We start from the raw sequence: 15,105 nt of genomic DNA on the forward strand, positions 1-15,105 counted from the left end.
TCAGATCTCTAAGTAGATGCATCTTTTGGTCTAAGTGGACTTCCTCTTATGAAGTCATTTTAATTAAACATTTGACTCTTATATTGTACAAAGATTCCTGAGACCAGATCAGTGGGAGCAGAGAAAGAGACTGTGCATTTGAAATGCACTGTGCAACTGGTTCCAGGATGGTCCACAGCTCACCTGCCCTCCACGAGCACAATGCCAACCAGCGCTCCCTCTCAGAGCCTTGGGAACATCAACCTGTGCTCAGCACGGAGAGGGCATGAGACCAGCCCAATGGGCCCTCTGTCCCCACAGGCGTGCACTCAAGTCAAGGTGAAGATGGGATGGGCATGGACGTTAGTGCTGAATCAATGGGGCAGATAGGCACAGTTCTAGGCCTGGCTCTAATGCTGATCTGCTGTGACCTTGGGCGAGAGAGCTGGCCTGGAGAGGACCATGACAAGATACCTCCGACCTCTGTGGCTACCTAGGGGCCTGCAAAACAGGTAGTTCCTGCCATAATCCTGAGCCAATGCTGCCTCTGCAAGCAGAGCTCTCTCGGATTCAAACCATCTGCTGCTCTCCCACCTTGTCTTTGACCCCCAGGGAGATGGGATATTTTGCTGAATATGTCTATAGGGAAAATTCTCCTCATCACATCTATAAGCAAGGTGCAGCCACTCTAGAAACACTGTTTGCCTGCAGAGAAGCTTGCTCTGAGGAGAGCCCCAGGCCTGCTGTGGGAGAGAAATACCCAGATCTCAAGTGATGGGGCTTTCAGGAGATAGGTAGCTAGCTGGTCGACATTTCCCAAGGGCCTACTGTGTGCAGGCTAGCATCTGCTCACGCTGCGAATTGCCAGCACAGGACCTGGAACCCTGAAACACAAAGGTGTACAATAGTGACAGCCACTGCCACCCTTGGTCCATGACTGGACCAACCTGCGGCTTCACAAAGAAGCAGGGACGGCTGGTATTATCTGCAAGATGCCCACTGCACAGACGAGAAGGGTCAGAGAGAGAAGCAACTTGCCCAGGTCAAAGTGAGAGGATATCAGGGCCAGGGGACCAGCACAGCTGTTCTAGCTGTTGACGGGGTTCTCCAACTATGCAATGCACAGAGTGGAAGTATGAAGGCCCCTTCCAGCTGAGAGGTTCTAGAAGTCAAGGGAGGTGGGGGAAGGGGCTTATGAGGTCACATAGCAAATACCTACATGCCACCCACTGCCTTCCCAAACAGCTTTGTCATAATGACAAGCCAAAGACATATAAGCCAGGTTGTTGCAAACAAACGTCTAACTATAAACGCTGCTGAGCCAAATGACTTGATTTACAACCAAATAATTAGACTTTCAATAAACGCATCAGCAGCGATTAGCCTTCCGGAGATGCCCGGGCATTTCTCAAGCTCTAAGTTGGCGGCTCAGGGTGAGGGCCTTCAGTAAATCATGACAAGAAGCTATCTCCAGGCAGAAAAAAAGCTGGCAGATGCCTCTCCCAGTCAACATGGGAGGCATAAGGCTTGTTTTGTGCCACGCAAAGCAGCAGGTAGGTCAAAATGAACCCATTCTGGGCAATTTTCTCAGGAGAAGACTAACAAAAGTGTCAGGAGGATTTTAATGATGAAGGCTGAGAGCAGAGGGAGTGAGCCCCCCATTACTGAGAGTGTGTAAGTGGGAGGAGAATGATGCTGCGGGGTGGGGGGGACAGGGTCGGGCAGCCCCTCTGTGTGGTGCTCCCATCAGTTCTTGGGCTCAGCCAACTGAAGGGGAAAGGGTGGAGCAAGGGGTGACGTGCGACATGTTTCAGAGCTTTAGGAAGGAGAAAGAGGGTCTAGAGTGTCTACCCAGCCCTTTACCTCTAAAGGAGGATTTTTCCAGAAACATGAAGGCCCTTTTGTGTTTGAGACAGGTGGGATTGCCAGTGGTGGTTGGACTGGAATCAAATATGCGGGTTCAAACTCTGATCCTACTGATGACACTGACTGGGCAAGTTCCCTCTCCCTGGGCCTCGGTATCCTAATCTGGGAAGATGGAGGGGGTCCCTCCAGGGCATAAGTTCTCAAGCCAATAAGGAACATCCCAGGAGAGTGGGGGGACACCCTAGCACCAGCCAGGAGGGCTGAGGCAGGCCAAGATGGCTAACTAACCCTTACACAGGGAGAAAGGCGGGGCAGCACTGGGTACAGTGGGTCCCAAGCCTGGAGATGGCACAATGACAAACGCGGGCTTTCTAAGGCCTGTGCCAGCGAGATGGACAGAATGCATTTGGGCCCAGGATGGTCTTCCTTCCATAGGACAAGCCCCTCCTAGCCCATACTCTCCAGGGCATACTAGGCAATGTCTGGGTGCTGCTCAACAGCCTACACACATAGGACAACCCCCACAGCACAGAATAATCCAGCCCCAATTTCAGTAGTGCTGAGGTTAAAGTCACATCCTTCACTAGTTGCCAGGACCTCAGCTTCTTCACCTATCAAATGGGAACGACGAGTCTAACTTCACAGAACTTGTGAGAGGTAAGTGAGACGGTCCCTGTGAACGAAGCACGAACACTTGATAAAAGCGGAGTCGTCCAGCTCCTTATTTAAGGGCTTTGGACACAACAACACAGAATTTGCCAAACAGCTTGACAGCAAAGCGCTCCAGCCTGTTCCCATGTACCAAGCCCCCGACCTAACCTCCATCCAGCAGATGTGGAGGATGTGCCGCACGGTGGGGGTGAGCACCAGCTGCCAAGGAGAGGGCTTTGAGGGGCACGATGGCTTTTACAGGCAAAGGGGAGCTGGAAACCTGGAGTCGACCCTGGTGAGGTGGGGAGTGAGGCAGGCTGGACATCTCTGAAAGATGCGAGGGCAAGGGAACCACCGCCTGCAGACCTGGGGTCAACTCAGACCTGGGTGTGAGTCTCTGCCCTGCCACTTGTGAGCTGTACCACTGTGCCTCAGTTTCCTCATCTGTGGAATGGAGCTATCACTGCCCACACATAAGGGCTGTCCTGAGCTCTAAGCCGGACAGGAGCACATTCAGCAAGTGCTGAGGCTCAGGGTTCTGACATGGCGTCGTTTCCACCCACTCTGCAGGAGCCTGTGTACAAGTTGCTGCCCACCTGCTTTGTCCTGCTGGCTTTGCTGGCCAGGCTGAGCACTGAGCGTGTCTCTCCGTCTGTCTGGTCTGTGGTTCATGGCCATGTTGGCAGCTGAGAAGCCATGGATGGCCAGGCAGCCTCCTGGCTGCAGGACCACCTCCTCCAGCTGGGCGGCCCGCCCGGCTGGGGTGAGAGGCCTGGGTTCTGGCCCCAGCTGTCACTGGGTGACAATGGGCAGGGTGTTTGTTTACCTCCCTGCAATCGACTTCTAACATCCAGCAGTATTGCACGATAGTCTTAAAAGCACATTGTTACATCCAGGGGTCCACGTGAAAACAGAACAGAAATGGTGAGGAAGGAGGTTTCTCTGTTTAAAAAATACTGGTCATAGGCAGCCTATAGCATTTATTAAATGCCTACTGTGTGTATTGTTTCGTATTCAACATTTCTGAGGGACAAGACACCAGGCAGAGGCTTTTAAGACGATCTGGCTCCCTGTCCTTATTTTACAGATGACATTGAGGCCCAGAGAGGAGTGGAAGTTTGTTTGAATTCCCCAGTGAATCAGGGGCCAAAATGTCCCCACCCTCACTCTCGTGCCATTAGTAGAAGGGCCATCTTGGGCACTACCAGTAGCCTTTGTCTGCTCTCAGTTGGCAGTGATGGGTTGACAGGTGGAGGGTAGGGAGGGGGAAGGAAGCAGCAATCCCTCCACACCCCAGTTCCCACCCTAACCCTTCAAGCACGGTGTGTGCCCTCACTATCCTCCCCACCAACTCCCGTCCTGGTGGAGGCGGTGAGCTCCTGCTAACTGACCCAGGGCGTCCATTAGTACAGCAAGGAAGGGGACTCACCCACAAAGACAAAGCACCTGATCCAACTTACATGTTTACTTAAAAAACAGTAAAGAAGGGGAATTCAGAGGGGCCTTTAATATTGCAAGTTACAACAGATTCACCTGCTCAGTGGCTCCACATCTAACCCGAGGATAGTGTTCTCCTCCCTGGAATTTCAAAGGTACACAGTTGACCGTAAGCCACCCAGACAGCCTGGGTGAAGGCCTTTTGCAAATCATAAATGACAGTGGTTCTCAGTGGAAAAACTCTCAACAGTCCTCGGGGATCTGGACCTTTGTTTCTTCACCTGTGAAACGGGAGCAGTTTATGATGCTCCCGAAAGTCCACTGAAAGTGAGTGGAAAGAGCTCTGGAATGGACACTGGGGACCTGGCCCCAGCCCTGGTTTTCACTCCCTCGGGCTTCAGTGTCCCCATCTCTACAATGAAGGGACAAGAGTAGATGACCACCGAGGTGCCACAAACCTCTAACCCTCTGAAGCTCGGCACATAGGAGATGCTCACATCTAAATGACTATTCAGGTATTAAAAGGACTCACCTTCATTACAGACGCCCCAGAGTCCTGGGGCTGGAAGAGGAAGGAGTACAGGTTTCTCAAAAATAGTGTGTCTTTAAATGTGCTCCAGATGCCCACATCAGAGTCCCTGGGGATTTGGTGGGTCTGTCCCACTTGGCCATCAGCACCCCTATCTAGACATGACTCTACCATCAATGTGGGCTCCCTGAATCTTCGCTGAACTTCCTTCAGGGGTCTCCTGACCTCCTGAGCCCACCTTTAAGAAGCAAAATTGCAAATGCAATTTTGAAAGGTCACTGTCAGCCCTTGATAATCTGTGCTCTGGAGGGCAAATCCTCTCATGTTGGGCATTCATTCTGGCAGCTTCTTGACAACCTCTGTCCACAGGGTGGGGAATTTTCTCCAAATTAAATCTCTGGCTCTTTGCTCCCTAATGAAATTGATTTTTGCCTTGATGTACAACAAAGCTTTCATTTTATTATCTGGCTAGGGTTTGACCGCATTAATTATAGTTTTTTATCCAGCATGGCTGCAAGTAATTGAGCTCCAAAAAGTTACTATCGGAACTGATTGTGTTTTAAAAGCGCAACTCCCGCAAAAGTCAAAACAGTCAACCCTAGTTTCTTCATAGATTTTTTTTGGTTCAGATAGGAACAATTCAGGCCATGAAAAAGTATTTTTCTAGCTTGAAAATCTGAACTCAAAATGAGATTATGCTAATATTTGTAGACTGTGAATTGGAAATTTGGGTGTGCCTAGATCACACATTTGTCGCCTGGGTGGTTTTATCATCACTTGGGTCAGAACTCATACATTGCTCCGAGTTTTTAATCATCGTCACTGGCAGAATTCTACCTGCCTCAGAGGACACACTCTGCAGAAGCTTGTTCAAATCCATTTCTAACACCAGCTCCCGGGGACTGCAAAGAGCCCACCTGGCGCTGCGTAAATGCGTTTCTTCCTGGAAGGCCATGTTCAGCCTGGGCGGGGTTCACACCTTTAGTGTCAGGTAGAAGCGATGGGCACATGTCCTGCTCTTTGGCAAGTCGGGTGGTGGGAGGGATGGTGGAAAGGAAGATCTTGGGCTGCAGAGTGCAGGCGCGGCCATAAGTGAGCCCCTGGCCTCTCTGAGCCTTTTCCTTCAGGGTGAAATGAGGATGCCGTGTGGAGCCAGGGAGCTGACAGGGACTTCCCAAGTTTACAAGGCACGTCTCTGTCTATAATAATATTATTGGCCACTTGGTCCAAGGGGGAGCTTATGTGGAGGGGACAATTAAAAACTCAAGTTGGGACCATGGGGACAGGGGACACTGCAAATACTTCTCCTCTAATCCCAAACCTAACCCCATCCTACCTTGTTGTTACTTCCCCCAAAACAATCATCCTTAAAAAGGCCCTGCTCAAATGCCACCTCCTCCATGAAGCCTTCCAGGATGCTCCCAGTCAGACTTTCTTGCTTCCTCCCTCACTTATTCTCTGCCACTCCTCCCTCCATCATAGCACTCACCTACCTGCATGTCCCCTTGCCTAGACCAGAGTCTGATGTGCCTTCATCTCCCCACCTGGCTGAAGGCCTGGTGCAGGATAGGAATACAGCAGTGATGGCCACACTGCTGAATTGTTCATCATCCCTGCCCTGAAAGTCTGCAATGAGAATGTGGCAAACTGGTCCCCAAGCCACCTGGAGCTGTGAGTAGCGTGTGGATTTTCAAAGGGAAAATAATAGTAAAAATAAAAAGATTCTAATTAAAGCATTTCTAATAAGCTGGCTTTGCCAAAAAACCTAATGGTTTCTGATATTCCCATTGGGTAAAGTCATCTTAAAAACAAAAAAACAAAACAAAACAAAAAGCATTAAAAGTGGCAGAAAGCACCCACAGCTGGAAGGAGGATGGCGCTGCTTACTAGGGAAGCCGCCCAGAAAAGGTCAGGTTTGAGGCACAAAGAACCAGCAGTGGAATGGCCTCTGCCCCAGCACAGTGGAAGGGTGTGCATGCACACCTCTCGGTCTCTGTCTGTCTGTCTTTCTCTCTCTCTCACACACACTCATGCACAGGAAAATATTTTTATAGTTTTAGCATTTCAACTATGAGAATAAAGACAAGAGCTATAAAATCTGACATCCAATTTTCTAAATCTGCCTCAAATACCAAGAACGTCTATGAAGAAAATAGGAGAAGAAAATGCAGTGCTATGAGGCTCAGACGGGACGAGAGCTGAGACATCCAGGCTCCACCAGCCACCTGCCGTGGGACCTTGGGAAGGTCCTTTTGCCTTCCTGTGCCTGTTTCTCCATCTAAAATCCAAGGTCTTGACCCCAATGATTCAAGACCCTTCCTTTGGCTGTAATGGACCAAAGGGGACCCTGACTGATCCTGTATCTTGGGATTTTACTGGATGAAGCACTTGCTTCAAAACCCACCAAATGCCTCTAGGTGAGGGCTGATCCTATTTCCTCCGGGGGCCTTTGAGTTACTTACCCGGCTATAAGCAAAGTAAGACCACAGATACCTTCCTGGGGTAAGCATAAAGGCTCTGCAAATAACCCCACCTGCATTCCTACAGCCTCTCAGAGTTTACAAACAGCTTTCCCTTCCACTGTGCCCCTGAGCCTTCAGGCCAACAGGCTCACAGACATGAAGCCACTTGCTGGGTAACCCTTAAAGATGGTGGAAGCAGTGGGACTCAGGCTCTGGTCCTCAGGCCACCCTCACCCCGCTCCCCATCTGCATCCTTCTCTATGTTGTTGCCCCTTCACTGATGGCAGATATGAGGTCTGTATTTGTCACCATGGCCTGTCCCTACAATACCCCATATGCCCTCCCCAAGTCCCCAACCAAGCCATTCCCAGATGACTTTTGCAAAAATATTATTAAATGAGTCATATTAACAAGATGTCGGCGATGTGACTGGAAAGAAATGTTTTTCTCATTTGGGGGGACCACCCAGTACTGAATAAGGGAAGCTGTCCCAGGGCACCAGAGGGTTCCTGGCGGCGGAGGGGCAGCTGGAATGCCTCCCCTGGCGGGCGAGCCACACAGGCAGATCCAGGCAGGCTGATAGGAGATAATTAAAAACCAGCTGGTAATGCAATCAGGGAGGCTCAGCCACTGGAGGAGACCAGGGAGCTCCTGGGGAAGCCAAAGGCAACACTGCATGCCTGGCTGGGCCGGGGGCTGGGGGTGGGGCTGAGGGGAACGCAGCAGGTTGGAAAGGGGGACCTCAGTCCATCAACGGGCACACCTGGCACTGCCAGGCTGGCGGGTGCTCTGGAGAGCGGGCCGGGAGTGTGAGTGTGGGCACCTCTTGCGTATGGGTTTTGGGCAGCGGTGGAAAGAGGGCAGGTGAGTTAGGGAGACCGTGTTTTTTCTGGGTCTTTTCGAAACTGACCATTCCAGGTCCACATTGCAACTGGCAGTGCCATCACTCACCCAGCCATTCGGACATCGATGAGGTCCTCGACGCCGTGCTCTTACCCATCGGAGTGGGTGACATCTGTCACATGTTATCCTTCTCACTCCCACTGCCCTAGTCCTTCCCGGAACTGTCACAGCCGCCTCGCCAGCCAGTCCTTCACCCCTGATCTGCCTTCCAGACACATCCACGGTCAGGTGGGGCTTCTGAAAACCTCTACCTTGCCAGCTATGGAAGCCACTGCTGTCTCTTCTGAGCTGCCTCAGCCTCCCTCTCTGCCACCAGATCTCGAGACGCTCCCAGCTTCTGCTCTTTGAGGGCTGGACCCAGAGAAGAAGAAAGCGGACTCCCACAGCTGGGTCACGCATCTCAACACTGTCACTTCAGAGCCACACAGAGAAAACTGCAATGTTTTCAGGCGCCCACATGTCACCACTGCCCTGGGAAAGGTGCCAGAGAAATGCCTGGCAATGGACTTGTGGCCCAGGTGCTGCTGAGAACATCTGGCTTCATTCAGTCCTGGGGCTACACTATCCGGATGCCTGCTTGGGCCCCGGCGGGGTTCCTAAGACCCAGCTCGAGAGGAAGGGTGGGGGTGTTTCTGCTTGGAGGGGCTCTGGAGGAAGAGGGCACTAGGCTGTATTAAGATCCCAGATCTTCACTCACTTGCTGTGATAGTGTGAGCCCCAGTTTCTGTATCTGTAAAAATGAACGTGTAATTCCTGCCCTTCTCACCACATCCCACTACAGGGGGAAAGCTTAGTATTTATAAGTACCAGCAACCATGGCAGGCAGTCTGAGACAGGTCATCTCACTAAAGCATTTTAGGCCCCAACAGCTCTGAAAACTGCACCTACAATGGGGCATCCCCCCAAATCACGCTGCCCCTTTGATAGCAAAGACGTGGGCACATTCACTGCTCCCCTGCTCTCTGTCTCAGGCTGACTCAAATGCTGAGAAAACAGGGCCCGGCTGGGAACCAGGAGATGGGCAAGCATCTCCCCTCTCTGGGCCTCAGTTTCTCCACCTGTACGGGGCACTGAGCTAGGTGATCTCATAGGTCTCTTTCTATTCCCTAAGTCCTCAGATTTCTGCTCGGTGGTGTACACAAAGTACTCAGTTCTAGTACTTAGTACTTAAGTACTTAAATGTACCAGAGCTGAAAGCCTGGCTTGCCAAAAAAAAAAGAAAAAAAAAAAGTTTCCTCATGAACTAAGGAGGAGACTAGACCATGTTGCGGTGAAAATGCGTGTTCATGTCTGTAGAAGGGCAGCAGGGCAGTGAAGAAGACGAAAGGAATGCCTGTTGAGGTGGTCGTTGTCTCGAGCTACTGATGAGAGACCAGATCAGAGAGATTAACTGATTTACCCAAGGTCACACAGCCAGGAGGAAGGCAGCCTGGATTTGACTCTAGCTCTCTGTGATTTGGAATCTCAGTCATAGCAATGCAGGATTTCCTTGAGTTGCAGCCTGCATTAACTCTAAAATCTCACCACCATAAAGGAGTGGATGTGGGCGTGGAGACTTCTGGGTTAGACTGGAACTATCCGCAAGGCTCTGGACCACACAAAGCTCTTTCCTCAACAATTGGTGGCTCTCCAAAGTCTATAACAAAGACAGCGAGCTACCACTCACTGACTGAGCACTTACTGCATACCAGGCACATGCTAAGCACTTTATGTATACTGTTTCTTCATTCATACATCTATAAAACCCATTTTATAGTTGAGGAAACTGAGGCCCTGAGTAAGTGCTAGTAAGTGGCAGAATTGGGGTCCAAAAGCCCAAGACAAGAAGTAGGTGGGGTAAAAGGGGTCAAATAAGTGGTGAAAGAAAGGAATCTAACTATAGGTGGTGCACACACAACACAATATCTATATGCCTTACTGTTGAACTGTATACCTGAAACTTAGTGGATTTCGCTAACCAATGTAACCATTAAAAAAAAAAAAAAAAAAAAAAAGCCCCAGCAGACTGATCCAGAGCCTGTGTCTTCGGATGCACAGAGCTGCCTCTATTCTGGGAGGTGGTGATGGGACATATTGGAAACTGGATTAGAAAGCAGGAAGCGTCCTCTCTGCCTGGGATGCTTTTCTCAGCATGGGCTGCCCCTCCCCCTGCCCTCCCCCATTCTGCCTCCATCATCCTCGTTCTCCAAAGACCATGTCAGAGCACCCCCTCTCCACAGGCAGAACTGACCCCACTCTCAAGCCCCTGCCATCTCCTGCTATCACTGTCTGCCTAGTTTTAAAGTTAGCTACCCTGTCCAGTCTGCTGACTCTTCCTCTTTCTTCTGAATTCCCCTTCCTCCAGCTCTCACAACCACCTGGTAGCTCAGAGAGGTACAAGATGAAAGGATCAGGGGTGCGGTCAGCCAGGAACCCAAGGACCCTCTCCTCAGAGCTGGGCAGTGTCCTGGCTGCACACACCTGCCTTCCATGAAGCCTTGGCTTCAGGGGCAGGGCTAAGGAAAAGGGCCACTGATGGTGGAAGTCCAGGCATTCTGGGGCTGAAGGTCATCTTGTGCAGGGAACTCCTGCTGGGGAGGCCACAGGGTGGTCCGAGGGACCACCCTGGGGGCTCCCCACAGGAGTGGGCAGCCATGATGAAGCAAAGTGTTTGGAGCCTCAGATGTTGAACCAACAAAGGGTACTTAGAAGGTAGAAGGAAGTGAAGTCTGTGCTCCCTGCTGATGGACCAAAGGCAAGCGGCCTTTTCTCATCTCCCCCACCCCCTGCAAACCTTTATTATTTCTTGCTTCTGGCTGTCAGCAGTAACAAACTAAGATTAATCATTCACCCGCCGGCCCAGACCCAGACGTGCCTACTGTTTGAAAACTCTCTCCTTTGCTACATAAATCAATAAGGGGAGAGAAGAAAAACAGCTCTAACAGAAATGTGCCCCAGCACCCCCGGAATATAGCCCATCGGCTGCACCCTCCACTGGAGCCCCAGGAAGCTGAGTGAAGACTGACTGCCCAGCAGTCAGCACAAACCCACAGCTCTAAGCAGGAACCAGCTGGGTGTATTAAGTAATTCAGATAAATTGTGCCGCCCCCTCCTCCCCTACTTGAAGAAGGAAATGGGGACTTCCCACCATCCTTAGGACCTAGGGGAATGGCACCTCATCCTAATCCCAGAGCCCTTAACCTGGAAGCAAATCAAACCCCAGACAGTCATTCTACGGGCATAGGGAGAAGACGCTCACCTGTCATCCAGTTGCAGATACTGCCAGACACACCCTTGGCGTTCTTGACCCAATGCTCTGTCCACTCTGCTGTCTCCCTGGCAATTGCTAAAGGCTTTGGGAAAGCTGGGAGGAGCGGAGACTGGCATGTACCAAGCACCTGCTATGGGTGGGGCAAACCTGCCAAGCTGCATTATGGTCCTTCAGTAACTGTGGGGATTGGTTCCAGGACCCACCATGGATACCAAAATCCAAGGATGCTCAAGTCTCTTATATAAAATGACACAGTATTTGTTTATAATCTATGCAACCCTCTAATTGTAAATCATCTCTAGATTACTTATAATACCTAATACAATGTAAATGCTATGTAAATAGTTGTTACATTGTATTGTTTAGGAAATAATGACAAGAAAAAAGGCCTGTGCATATGTTCAGTAAAGAAACCAGCACAGGCCTAACTGCACAGTATATGTCAGCATTAACATACTTTTTTTTCTATTTTCTGTGGTTGGTTGAATCCATGGATCTGAAACCTGTGGATACAGAAGGCTGACTGTATATCTCTTACATCAGCTTTATGAGAGTGGTCTACATGGTTTTCCAGGTGATGACTGGGGAGGTAAACCTGCTTTTACATAGCAGGTAAAATATGGAGCCAGGATTTGAACCCAGGTATCTCTGACTGCAGAGCCCATGTTTTTCCCTCTGCCCTGGATCTCTCCCTGGAATGCCTGCCTACGTGTTGCCTCTTCATCACCTTTTTAAAGGCTGCATAATCTTCCACTGGATGTATATACCATGTTTTCTTTATCCACTCATCCAGACACGAGTCAGCAAAACTAACATCATGTCTTTCTTCATCTTTCATCCTCTAGCAAGAAGCACTTATATGCCTCACACTAGCTACATTTCAAGTGTTACAGTTCATTTCAAGCCGTCGACAGTTGCCGGAAATCAGGACTGTGTTAGCTCGAGTGGCATGTTTGTGGGCACATGGGGGAAGGAGGCAGAAGTGGTGTTCCTTCCTTGACAGCACATGTGGGGCACCCTGGTTCACTAATGGTTCTAGAATACAGCTCTGATGACCTGAGCACACCCTGCTTAAAACCTTTACGATGCCCCTTGCTGTACAGGCTGGAGCCCCAGTTCCTCAGCCTGGCAACTAGGGCTGCACCTCTCCTTGGCTCCCATGAGTCTTCATTGTTGTTTTTATACGAGCTGTGAACTTCTCTGCCTCTGGGCCATTCCCTCTGCCTGAGATGCCCTCTCTGCCTTGCCCATCCTTCATATACCCCCTCTTCTGGTCCTTCCCCCTCCTTCATGGCCCTGAGCACTTTCTGCCTTGGGTAGCCCTAAACACATTGGTCCTCAACTTAAGATGGGGTTATGTTCTGAAAACCTGTTGTAAGTTGAAAATATCGTAAATTGAAAATGCATTGGATACTACGCTGTAGGATATTGGTTCTTCACCCTCATGATCAAGCACGTGCATGGGAGCTGTGGCTCACTGCTGATGTCCAGCATCACGAGAGTATTGTACTGCATTATCACTACCCTGAGGACTTATCAAAATTCAAAATTTGAAGTACGATTTCTACTGAATGTATATTGCTTTTGCAGCAAGCATTATAAGCTGGGAACCACCCATATATGAATTACAGGAGTAAATATCTCTCTTCCTCTCCAGCTATGAAATCCTGGAGGGCTGGAGCCCAGTAAATAACTGATAGTGAATAAGACATAACTTATGGGGGCCAGGGAAGACTCCTGAATGGTCAAGCCTGAGTTTGCAGCCTGATGGAAACAGGTCAGAACCCAGAAGTATCTCCTGAGGTCAGAATCTGGGCTATGTTTGCAAGAATGCTGTACAGTTTTGCCTCCAGGGATTTGGAAAGCTGAAGGCCCTTTTGTGAGGGCTCCTTGAGGCTACTCTCTCCACTGGGATTGGGACTCTCACTGCTGAAAGAGGGCTGGGGCTGGGCCCTTGTCAAAGGAGAAGTGACATCCCTGCTGAGGCCTCAGAAGTGCCACTCTGCCTGCCTTCACCAGGGATGGGCCCAATGTAGGCTGACGCCACCCAGAGCATGGGGAGTGAGGCTCTGGCACTCACCTTGCCGCCCTGCCCTGCAGCTGCAAGCCCTCCAGTCTTTGAAGTCCTGTTTCCCTCATCTTTTCCAGATTTCTTTTCAAAAACTCACGGAACTAGAACTTGCAAACAGTCATTCGTAGTCCAAAGTGCCCGAAGAACATTTTTAATGAGATTTTTTAAGACTTTTCATCTTTTTTTTCCCCTACTGCCTGCCTTTCCAGACAGGAAACTATTAGAGTGTGATGTTTCCATGCCAACTTCTAAAGGCTCAACTCTTTGCTTCCCCAAGGCTGGAGTGAATGTACCCAGGGTCAGTGGTTGGTTCCAGGGCCAGTGTGTCTGCTGGCAGCCAAGAGGGGGCCTAAGGGCCTGCCGCCCTGTCAGGTCAGGCTGCAGATGGGGAAGAGGGGGAGTTCTGCGAGGAGGAGGGGACAAAGGCAGAGTTCAAAAGCAATTAGGCAGGATCTTGGTAGGACTGCTTCACAGGTGGGGGATGTCCACCTCGGAGACGACTCTGAGAGGCAATGGGGTGGAGCATGGGTATAGTGACCTTTGGTGGAGGGACACATGGGGGGCACCTTGGGCTGGTGCAGGGAGATCTGTCTGGTCCCCACAGTGGGAAGTCGTCACCATCTCTATTGTCAGTGTGGTCAACTGTCAGCTGGGGACCCTTAAGTCACTCCCACTGGGAATTCTCATTGGGTCTGTCTTTCACACCCATGAAGCAAAGGCACTGGACCTGCCAGGCTGCTTCCAGGTTTGAAGGACATCTGAGGACAGACTCAGTGTTTGGGACAGGGTGGGGAGACACTGAGAGTCTGCTGCCTCTACCCTATGAAGAGGAGGAAGATGTGATCCCTGCTTTCTAAAAGGACATGCCGGGAGGCGTGGGGCAGGTAGAAGTGGGGTTTAAGCATAGTACCTGAGCACGGACCCTGCACCTCAGTATCCGCATCACTAAGAATTGAGGCTCCATTCCTCTGTGGGGTACAAGCCCGTCCAAGGCTCTTCTGCACCTCCAGAGTTTTGCCTGGGCTGCCTCCTCCACCTGGGATCCCACCAGCCATCCATGCCTGGGGAACATCTACCTTCTCTTCAAGGCTCAAGTACACCTCCTCCCTGTAGCTTCTACAGACCCTCCGTGGCAGGGACTGCCCACCGCCCCATGTGAGGCTCTCGGTGCAGACCTACATGCAAAGAGGCCTGGGCTGAATGTGCCAGACAGTGAGCGCCACAGTCCGGGTTGGGCTGTTCTCACCTCGGCTCTTTCTGCTGCCCTGCCTGGTGCCTGGTACGGAGGGCTCTCACAACTGTCTGCCGAGAGAAGGATAGGAAGGGTGGAGGGCCCTGTTCTCTGAGGCCAGACTCCCCCAAGTCCTTTCTCCACTCCAGAGTACTCTCAACAGCAGGACCCAGAGTTTACAAGAAAACATAGCTGGAATTCCAGTGTCAATCTGCACCATGCTTCTGACAACGCCTTGCATGGGGAATGCCACTCCCCATCCTGCCCCCGCCAGGCGGGCCTCAGGAATCTGAGATCTCACCATTCACATGGTGGATGGCAAAGCTGGCATTTGCCCCAAGCAGCTGGGACGTTCAGTCCCAGTTCCATTGGTGGTCAAGGTGATTAATGCCAGGTGTCACTCCCTGGCTAGAAGCCAGACTGGTCATCGGGAATTGGGGCTGCTTTGGGAAGCAAGCCCACCTCCCCATAGTTGGCTGCCCTGCCTAGCCACAGGATAGCCTAGCCCACATCTCCCTGATTTTGGGCTTCTGCAAGGGAAAGATGACCAGGTAAGAACACTCCTCTGGCCTTTGAGATCTAATGGCTCTAGACAAGCATGCAAAACTAAACCCTCCTCCCTCCAGTATCTGTGGGCAGAGACCAGTCATCCAAACTATGCTAAACAGCGGATTTTCTTATCCCAGGTCTTGGCACAGGCTACTGGGCCATACCATCAGTCTCCTC

Source organism: Pteropus vampyrus, unplaced genomic scaffold, assembly GCF_000151845.1.
Source record: "Pteropus vampyrus isolate Shadow unplaced genomic scaffold, Pvam_2.0 Scaffold123, whole genome shotgun sequence".
Taxonomy (NCBI): Eukaryota; Metazoa; Chordata; class Mammalia; order Chiroptera; family Pteropodidae; genus Pteropus; species Pteropus vampyrus.